The sequence below is a fragment of the Ursus arctos genome, unplaced genomic scaffold (assembly GCF_023065955.2).
Source record: "Ursus arctos isolate Adak ecotype North America unplaced genomic scaffold, UrsArc2.0 scaffold_19, whole genome shotgun sequence".
NCBI classification, from domain to species: domain Eukaryota; kingdom Metazoa; phylum Chordata; class Mammalia; order Carnivora; family Ursidae; genus Ursus; species Ursus arctos.
In genome coordinates this window covers 35,862,202-35,872,201 of record NW_026622863.1, presented here as the reverse complement: position 1 = coordinate 35,872,201, position 10,000 = coordinate 35,862,202, and the positions used below count along the sequence as shown (strand labels likewise).

The window sequence follows — 10,000 nt, the reverse complement described above, 5'->3', positions numbered from 1 at the left end:
TGGAAGTTCCTAACCTTGATGCGATCTCAGAATGGGGAGAAGAACTTAATCAGGTTTCATTTAACCCTCATCCTGTGAGGTAGGTATAAAAACCTCTTTTGGGTAAGGAAGGTGAGGTACAAAGAGCTGAGGTACAACTTGCCCGAGATCACCAAGCTAGTAGGTGATGGTGTGTTAACCTAGTATACTAACCCAGTTTGGTTAAAGAATGATAAAGGGAATACGAAGTGCTGTGCTTTCTTGGCAGCTTGGTGCCACTCAGCTTTATCGTGCTGCTGTGGAAAGTTCAAACAAGATATAGACAGTTTTATCTGACTGTACAGCACTTCACTTTTCAAAAGCGTTACCGAAAACGTGCTTTCCGTCCCCCACCTGTACCCAGCGCCAAGTGTGGGCAGGTTCAACACGTGGGCAGAAAACAGCCGCGATCCTAGTATCTAAACCACGCAGACACTTTGGGGGAGGCCAGCGTTTCAGAGTTGAACGCACCAAGCCTTGTTTCGTCACCACGGGTAACCACTGGGCATCAGTGGTCCCGGCGAAGTAGGCAGTGGAGCGCAGCCAAGGGCGGACTAGCGCGGTTGGGGCGAGAGTTTCGCCCGCCAGTGGGGGTCTCCGGGCCCGGAGCCAGCCTCCTCCCCGGTCCGTCCCGGCGGCCGCGTCGGACAAATGGGCAGAGGCTTGCAGAGGTGCGTGCCTGGGGTGGGGGGGCGCCCGAGCCTGGCCCCGGATCCGGACCCCGTCGGGCCCCAAGAAGAGGGCGCTGCGCTGGAAGCTTTCGGACTATTACGGCAAATGCTGGCCGTTCCGCCAGGACCGTCGTCCCTGCCTGGCCCCGCGCGGCCACTTTCGGGCCCCAAGGCCCAGGGTCCCACGTCGAACCATCCCGAGTGTCCACTGCCCACCCGCCCCACCGTCCCTGCCTCCGACCTGGACCCGGCAAGTTCGCCCAGCCCCGGGCCGCAAGTGTCGCGAGACCTTCGTCTGTCCGCCCGGCCCGGTCCCGGCGGCCCCTGGCATCCGGAGCGCGCACGCAGGCCCGCGCCGGGCACGCAGGGGACGCACAGCCGGCGGGGCTGGCGTTCCCGGCGCTCCCAGCCGTCGGTCTCCCTGCCGCGGTCGCGCAGTATCGCGAGAGTTGGGAGTAAACAGCCCCGAATGGAGACGCGAGGCGTGTTCGCCGCGGAGGCGCCGTTATCCCGGGCACCCGGGACCCAAGCTTGAGGCGGCCGCAGGTAGGTTAGGCGGCGGCTCGCTGCCTGGAGCGCCGCTCCCCACTCGCCGACCTGTGCAGCCGCCCGCGCGCCGGAGGCCCCGCGGGCGGGGGTATGCGCCGGCCGGGGCCGGGGCCTCCCTGCGTCCCTGGACCCTCCGGGAGCGGCACGGGGGCTCGGGGCGCGGGACGGACGGGAAGACCGGCGGACGGGTTGACGGGCGTTTTCCCGCACCCGAGACAGCGCGTGAGGGCGTGCTCGGCGGGCTGCGGCTGGGGGGCCCTGCCCGGCCCTTTCTCCGGGTTCACGCGGGGAGCTAGCTTGCTCAGCCTCACTGTTTTCTCTCCGTGAGATAAACTTCAACATAATGAAACCGTGTGCCCGGTGCTGGCCCTCAGCCTTCCCGCAGCGGGGCCGGGATCACATTTTCAGCGACCTCGGTTCTTTGCACTGTCCCAGTCTGAGCACACTGCTGATCATCCCGATTTTCAGGAATGCAGTGCAGTCCGAGAGACTCCTGCCTTGCTCTGTCGCGTCTGTGCTACCTAAGACCAAGACTGCTGCATTGATTATAGATTATCAATATCATCTTTATTAAGATGCTTACCCTTTGTTTCGTGGGAGCCCCTGGGAATGTTTGCCAGTTTGCGCAAGTTAGGTTCTGAACGATACTTCCAAGTGAAATAGAGTAGCGTAAGATCGCAGAGCTGAACTCTGTAGAATTTATTTTCCTCTGGCCCTTTATTTAGCCTTAGCTGTGCTAGTAAGCAATGCTCCCACCTGCAGGGTCTCAGTTTGTATTTGTATAAGAGTGAAGAGCTTGGAGAACTGATTCTTCCCAACTTTATTTTTATCTGTAGCACGCGTTTTATATATATTTATATTTATGTCGGAGCTTTGTTAAGGTACAATTTACAGATAAAAATCAGCTCTTTTAAGTGTACTTATTCAGTGTGTTTTTTTTTTCATTAAATATGCAGAGTTGTGCAGTCATCACCACAGCCCACTTTTAGAACATTTTTGTCACCCCAAAAAGATCCCTGATGCCCATGTTCAGTCACTGTCCATTTCTGACCCCAGCCCCAGACAACCACTAATCTGCTCTGAGACTCCCTAGACTTGTCTCTTTTGAATATATCATTGAGGTATTCTGTGGTATCATTGAGGTATATCTGTGGCCTTTGTGTCTGGGAGCGGCCTCAGTGGGAATCTTGCCCATTAGGCCTCTCTATTGCACTCCCCATGCATCTCTCATATTCAGAAAAAAGGGAAAATCTAATTTAGTGTTTGCAGAGCCTTTGAAGCACGTGGGGCCCCATGGGGTCAAGCTGGACCTGTTCTAGCTAAGAAGTTTTTAGCATCCCCTTCAAATTCACTTGTTGTTTGATTCCATCTTGTGTCATTCTAGTGGTAGTTATCGCTCTGCCCTGCCTGTTGCCTCTTTTGTGTGGCAGCCACAGTTAAGTGTCACAAATAGAGTAACAGAAGCTAGGGGGGTGAACACTTAGGTAAAGTGCACCTGGCTTCCATCAGTGTCCTGTGTGGAATTTTTAGGGGGAGATTCGCAACTGCCTTTTTGCACCAGGAGGGAGTTGAGATATTGTTCTTATTTCACTGGAAAAATTGGACAATTCCAACCTTTTGTGACTTGAAATATTCATTAAAGATGGGAAGCTAGACCTTCCATTTGGTATTTGGGTGGGGACCTTGGTCTCCTTCAGCATCTTGCCTGAGACAGGCCAAGGAGGTGGTAAAAACAGACATGTCGATTTTCCCTTCCCTGTGGCCTAGTCAGTTTTGATGTGCTGCAGAGATCTGTTACCTAGATTTACTAATCTTGACGATGTCTTTGCTTTTAAAGAAACGAGTTTCAAGTAAAAATGAGGAAAGTCCTGGGTTTGGAGGTGCCTGCCTCGTGCGGCTAGCCAGTACTGGATGACTGAAGGATCACAAGAGCAAGGAGACGGACACAACACACGAAAGAATAGGCAGTAAAGGACAGTATAGACAAGCACCTCTTCACTCTGGCATTGTTGACTCTTAGGGCTGAATTATTTGTTTTGTCCCCTTACAAAAGCTAATGGACAGAATGTGCCAGAAGGAATGGTTCAATCAGGCTGAAGAATACACCTTTATTTCAAGGTAGTGCGGTCTGGCATCGCTTAAATGTTAGCCGATTAAACAACAGTAGTACAGCCAAGTATGCAATTAGTTATGAAAGTGGTGCTTTTACAGCCAAAGTTTAATTGACCTGAATGCTACCCTTTCGTGGCCTAAACACAATTCAGTTTTCTCTGGAACTATTTCAGGAAAAGGTTCATTAAAAAAGCTGGTGTATCTGTATAATTAGATGACTGTCGGGTGACACAAGTAATTTCCTCTCTCTTGAATTCTGTTCTTATTTTCAAAGAAACGATTTCAGATATACTTTAGCTATACCCAGACTTATAATCTGAGTGATACTCTTTTATAATGCAAAGTAGAAGAACTTGAGCTGCAAGGAATGTTAGCTGTCAGACCAGTTGTTTGCCCAGGTAATACGTTTCCTCTACTTGGTCTCCTTTTTACACAGAGCTCATTAAATCTTCTTCCTGGTATATATTGTTTATTTTCCATTTAGTATTTGATGTCAAATGTGTTTTGATTACACCTGTATTAGAGGCATACTTATTTACAGAAAACCCATAATTGTGCAAATACCATCTTTTAGGGCATACCTTTGGAAAGATCACCAGGTTTTCTACATAAAGAATTTATAGAAATTAAATCCAGTAAACAGTGGATCCAGTAACAGCCCTAACTAGGCCCTATGAATAGGTGATATGGCGCGTGATCAGCCTGTTCAGAATGAACGAGTGAAAAGCTTGGCCCGGAGCCCTAAGGTAGACACAGATTTTTTTTTAACACAATTCCTAGGAAGTAGATCTTTTAGGCTCTACTGTATGTACAGATAAAAGCAAATCTTTGGGGTGCCTGGCTGACTCAGTTGGTGGAGTGTGTGACTCGATCTTGGGTCATGAGTTCGAGCCCCATGTTAAGCATCTTAGGGATTACTTAAAAATAAATGCAATTTATTTTAAAAAAACCTAAATCTTTAATATGTTTTGAGGCTTTGTGCCACTGTCTTACCAGGAAATTTGTTTTTCTATGAAATTTATTTTAAAAGTTTATTAAAGTACTTAAATAGTTATTTTATCTAATTATGAAAGTGTAACATAGGCTCTTTGTAAAAATGTAAATGACTAGAACCCAGAACCTTACTCCTGTACTGATAGCATTGAGAGGTAGGACCACTGTTACGTTGTGGCAGAGATCTTTTCCTGTTCTTTTTCTCCTGTGCATATAGATACATTATTTAAAAATCAAAATTTGTGTCATTGTCCATGAACTGTTTTACTTAATGTTACATTAACCTTTCCCCATATTCTTTGGGAAATATATTGGAGACCTATGGCTGCTGTAATAAATTTCTACAAACTTAGTGGTTTAAAACAACACCAATTTATTATCTTACAGTTCTGGAGGTCAGCGGTCCAGAATCAGTGTCACTAGGCTGACGTCAAGGTGTCGGCAGGGCTACATTCCTTCTGGAGGCTCCCAGCGAGATCGTTTCCTTCCCTTTTTTGGTTTCTAGGGGCACCTGCGTTCCTTGGCTCCTGGCCTCTTCTCTGATTACCTCAGCCTCCAGCTTCCATCATCTCCTCTCCTGCTCTCAGTGGAGCAGTAGCTCAGTGGGCCTGCCTGCCTCTTGTAAAGCCTCTTGTAATTACATTGGTCCTGCCTGGATGACCCCGAATACCCTCCCCATCTCAGGATCCTTAGTTTAATCATACATGCAGAATCTCTTTGGCCTTATAAAGTAACATTTACAGGTTCTGGGGATGAGGATGTGGATGTCTTTGGGGGACCATTATTCAGCCATCCAGAGGAACATAATTTGAAATTGCTACACAGCATTCCTTAGTTTGGGTTAATTAATTAGTTAGCTGGTCTCCTACTGCACATCTCGATGCTCTCTAATTTTTCCCGGTTGTAATCTTTGGGTGTAAGTCATTGTATGCTCTCAGATTCACACTTCTATGGAATGAATTTCTAGGGGAGATTTTATTTTATTTTTAAAAAAAGATTGATTTAAAGAGAGAGTGCGCTCAATGCACGCACTCGCGAGCTGAGGGGAGGGGCAGAGGGAGACTGAGAGAGAGTATCAAGCCCACTCAGGCTGAGCTTGGAGGTGGACGCAGGGCTCGATCCCTTGACCCTGAGATCATGACCTGAGTCAAAACTAAGAGTCAGACCCTTAACCAGCTGTGCCACCAAGGCGCCTCTCTAGGGGAGATTTTAGAAAAGCAGGGTAACCTACCTCTTCAGAGGGTGGCCTCCATGCCAGACTTCTCAGGTTCCCAGCCTGGCTTTCCGACTCACTGCCACATGGCTGCAGGCACGGTGATGAGCCACCCTGGGCACCTCTGCGTTCACGTGGAAGCGGGGTTAGTAACAGGTTGTGAAGATTCGGTGAGGTAATGCACATTGCTTAGAATAGTGTCTGCCACAGAATGAACGCTCCGTGTGTTAAGTTTTTGTTGTTACTGCTGGATTTATTAGACAAGGGTTTTACTTCCATTTTTAAGGCTTTTAATACTTATTGGTAAATGACCATTCTAAAAGGTAACAGTTTTTTTTATGTGCACTAGCAACGTAAGAGAGTCCTCATTTTATTGGGTTGAATTCTTTTTTTTTTTTTTTAAGATTTTATTTATTTATTTGACAGAGAGAGAGAGAGAGAGCCAGCGAGAGAGGGAACACAGGCAGGGGGAGTGGGAGAGGAAGAAGCAGGCTCCCAGCGGAGGAGCCTGATGCGGGGCTCGATCCCAGAATGCCGGGATCACGCCCTGAGCCGAAGGCAGACGCTTAACGACTGCGCCACCCAGGCGCCCCGTATCGGGTTGAATTCTTAAACATGATTTGTGTTTTATACTGGTGTCTCAGTTTATGTCTCTCACAACGTTACTTGATTTTTATGAACAAACAAAACAAATAGAAACAGACTGATAGGTTCAGGAAACTGGTGGTTACCAGAATGGGGAGGAGTTGGGGGGCAGGAGAAATAGGTGAAGGGGATTAGGAGGTACAGACATCCAGTTGTAAATAACTCAGGGGATGTCAGGCACAGCCTACATTGTAATGACTTCGTATGGTGATAGATGGTAACCAGACTCCGGGGGATCATCTCCAGTGTGTGAACATACCAATGGTAGCACTAGGATGACATACACCTGAAACTAATAGGATAGTCAGTTATACTTCAGTTTTCAAGAAGCTCCTTGATCTAATGTAAATTGTGGAAACCCTGGATCCAGTTTTAACAGAAATTTACTTTACCAGGAATCTTTTCAGGGGTTCTGTCAATTCGTTAGAAGGGGAATTAGTTTAAATCTCAATTTGACTAGCTCAGTCACATCTGTTGGGCTGTTAAGATGTCTTTCTATGTAACAGTCGATGTGTGTGAGTCTCTCTGACATGGTGTGTAGTCTGGTCATACGCACAGTGGGCAGCTCAGACTGAGTGTCAGAAAAAAGCCTAAAATTGCCCTCCCCACCATTTTTTAAAATTTAATACTCCCATCATTCTCATTCATTCCCAGCAGCTGAGACTAAATCTAAAACTTTTTTTTTTTTTGGGGGGGCATATTTTGGAGTCAGTTTCAATCTACTAGAAAGGTTCCAAGAACAGCACAAGGCCTTTTCCCCTCTGAACCATTTGAAAGTCAGCCGCAGACCTGATACCCATCATCCCTAGATACTTTTTGGGGCATTTCCTGCAAGCAAAGTCCTTCTTACATAATCAAAGCACAGTCTTCAAAATCAGGAAATGAGTCCCGATATCCCCCTGCTATGTCATCCCAGGCCCCGTTCAGGTTTGCCAGTTGTTCCTGGAATGTCTTCACAGCAGAGGGATCTAGTTGAGAACCGCAAGTTCAGTTACCGGTCATGTCTCCTGAGTCTCCTTCAGTCTGGAGCTGTGTCTCAGCCATTCCTTGGCTCTCATTTCCTTGGTACTTTTGAAAATTCCAGGCCATTTCAGGTTGTGCATCTTTGGCGGGAACCCCACAAGCAATGCCAGCCTCTTCCAGTCCTCTGCTCAGTGTACCGGGGCCATTTGTCCCATGGCTGGTTAACTTGGTGAAGCTTCTCTGCTGTAGGACAAGCGGCTTTTCCCTTTGGAAATCAGGATTTTGTTGGGAAGCATGCTGGGACTGTGTAAATGTCTCATTATTCTTCAAACTTTCAGCTTACTTATAAATGTTATTGTGGACTCTTGTATTTCCTGCAGTGGGCTAACATCTGTTACTTTCATTATTTATTTTGATGCGCAGGCTGTCCCCGCTGTCCTCGCTGTTCCTCAGACGCACTCCCGTTATTTTTTGAGCGCTTTCTCACTCTCTGGTGCAGGATGCTCCAGGCTCACCTGCCCACTTACCGGGCACAAGCTCTGTCTCCAAGGAGCCTGGCTTCTTGCTGTGAAGAAAGGCATTTAGGGGGCGCCTGGGTGGCTCAGTCCTTAAGTGTCTGCCTTTGGCCCAGGGCGTGATCCCAGGGTGCTGGGATCAAGCCCCGCATCGGGCTCCCTGCTCAGCTGGAAGCCTGCTTCTCCCTCTCCCACTCCGCCTGCTTGTGTTCCTCTCTCGCTGTGTCTCTCTGTCAAATAAATAAAATCTTAAAAAAAAAAAGGCCTTTAGAAAACCAGCTCTGGGGGGCACCTGTGTGCCACAGTCAGAGCGTCTGACTCTTGGTCCCAGCTCAGGTCTGATCTTGGGGTGGTGGGATGGAGCCCCACAGGGGGCTCGGGGCTCTGCGCTCAGCACAGTGTCTGCTTGAGTTTCTCTTTCCTGCTCGTGTGAGTGTGTTCTCTCACCCTTTCTCAAATAAATAAATAAATCTTAAAAAAAAAAAAAAAAGAAAAAGAAAAGAAACCAGTTCTGGGTCCTAGATGGGTTCCCTCCTGCTGGACTGTCACTACTCCCCTGTCCTTGCAGTAGACAGAGATAGGAAATGTGTGTGTGTGTGTGTGTGTGTGTGTGTGGTGTGTACCACACTTGCATATGTTTGTTTTTACGTCTGTCTGTCCCATATAGTGAGAACCCAGAGTTCATATCAGTGCTTCTGATTTCAGTCTGATCCTGCATGGATCTTTTGGGTTTTTCTCCTTATTCCTACCTGTGCCTTTCTTCTCTGACAATAGAAGGCTGCTTCCCACTATGTGTAAATACGTATTTGATCAAATCAGTTTCCCTCTTTCATGGCCATCAGCCCCCTCAGGCTCCGACACCCTCACCAGATGCCCCTGCTCCACGAATACCTTCCTCACCCTCTCCAGATGCCATCGCCCCACAGCAGGCCACCGTGGCTCTCCGCCAGTGCCTAACCTTGCCCTTGGCTGAATTATACAGAAGGGGTGGAAAAAAGGAAAGACAGAGCTCTTGTTAAAAAGTGTTCCTTTCCCTGTGTGTACATGTCTGCGTCTGTACTTACATGCTCTGTGTGCATTGCTGCTTCGATGCTTGCCACTAGATGGTGAGGCTCTCTCCGGGACAGTGCTCAGCGGGTTTGCCTTGTGTAGTGAGAGCAGGTGGGGGGGGGTGGTAACCCTTCGTGGACACAGGTGAGTAGATGTTTCAGATGAGGAAGGTGTGGTCTGTGCCTTTGAAGCCCCAGTGGAGCAGTCAGTGGGGACTGGCTGTCTTTAAAACAGGCCAGTGGTTCAGTGGCTGGTCCTGCGACCTCAGTGCCCGTGGCTTTGTTCACCAGCCTCTGTGTGCCTGGTGGCATTTTTGTTTTCTTCAAAGCAAATTTATATTTTGAAGCTCTCTTATTCTGGGATTGGGAAACGATAGGAACTTAAGTATCGTCAGAATTTTTTAGGAACCATGGGTCTTTGAAAAGAGTGTCTTCTTAGAAACCTAGATTTTAGCTCACTTTCAAAGAATGTAAGCAGGTCGGCTGTATCCCAACAAAACAAAAGAGAGGTGTCTCCTTGTCCCATTATTTCCAACCTTACCGTTATCCCCACGGGACTTTTCTACTAGAGGGTGTCTTCCTTCCAGCCGCTGGTAGCTTTGGAATTTGGGGCAAGCTGCTGTTTCCCCTTTCAGTGGACCACTGTTCATTATGGGAATTCTTTCTCATAGATTTTGCGGTGTTTTGGACCTCCCTCTTCCTTTCTGCCCTGAGCCATGCCTTCCCAGCGCAAATGCTTATCCTAATTTTCACATGGTCGGAGCTCAGCACCTGCTGGTGTTCCCCAAACCAGCTTTTCCTGCACCTTCTCCATCTCTGTCAGGGGCAGATGCCATCTTTGTTTGGACAAAAGAGCTCAGTGTTGACCATGGCTCCTCAGGTGTGCACCGCCCCCCCCAAATCTGGCTGTCTGCACATTGTCTCACTGCCTTCACATCCGTCACGTGCCCCCCATCATGGCTCTTCCTGCCCCAGCGTGGCCCGAGCCACCGTCGTCATGGGGGCTGTCCAGCTGGTCTCCTGCATCTGCCTCTGCCCCCTTCCATACAGAAGCCAGAGTGAGCCAGTTAATGTGCAGACTGGCTGGGGTCACTCCTCTGCTCAGATCTTGCCTTCACTCCCATTCGGAGTGAAAGCTGAGGTCCTCTCTCTGACCTACAAGGCCCCCTCCCTGGTCTGTCTCCCCGTCAGTCACTTCTCCCATCTGTTCTGATTTCCCGCCCCTTTACCGCGCTCGAGCCACACTGGCCCCTTTGCTTTCCTTACACAAAC

At 48.5% G+C, this 10,000-nt stretch overlaps 1 protein-coding gene across 2 annotated transcripts in view; it reads left to right on the top strand.

Annotated features, from left to right (window-relative positions):
- The first annotated feature begins 1,116 nt into the window (after positions 1–1,116).
- MBTPS1 (membrane bound transcription factor peptidase, site 1) overlaps positions 1,117–10,000 on the top strand; it is a 50,029-nt gene continuing 41,145 nt past the window's right edge. For both annotated transcript variants that reach the window (XM_026495328.4, XM_057314281.1), the window contains exon 1: positions 1,117–1,235. The gene's annotated coding sequence lies outside the window, so the exon portion shown is untranslated. The remainder of the gene's footprint in view (positions 1,236–10,000) is intronic.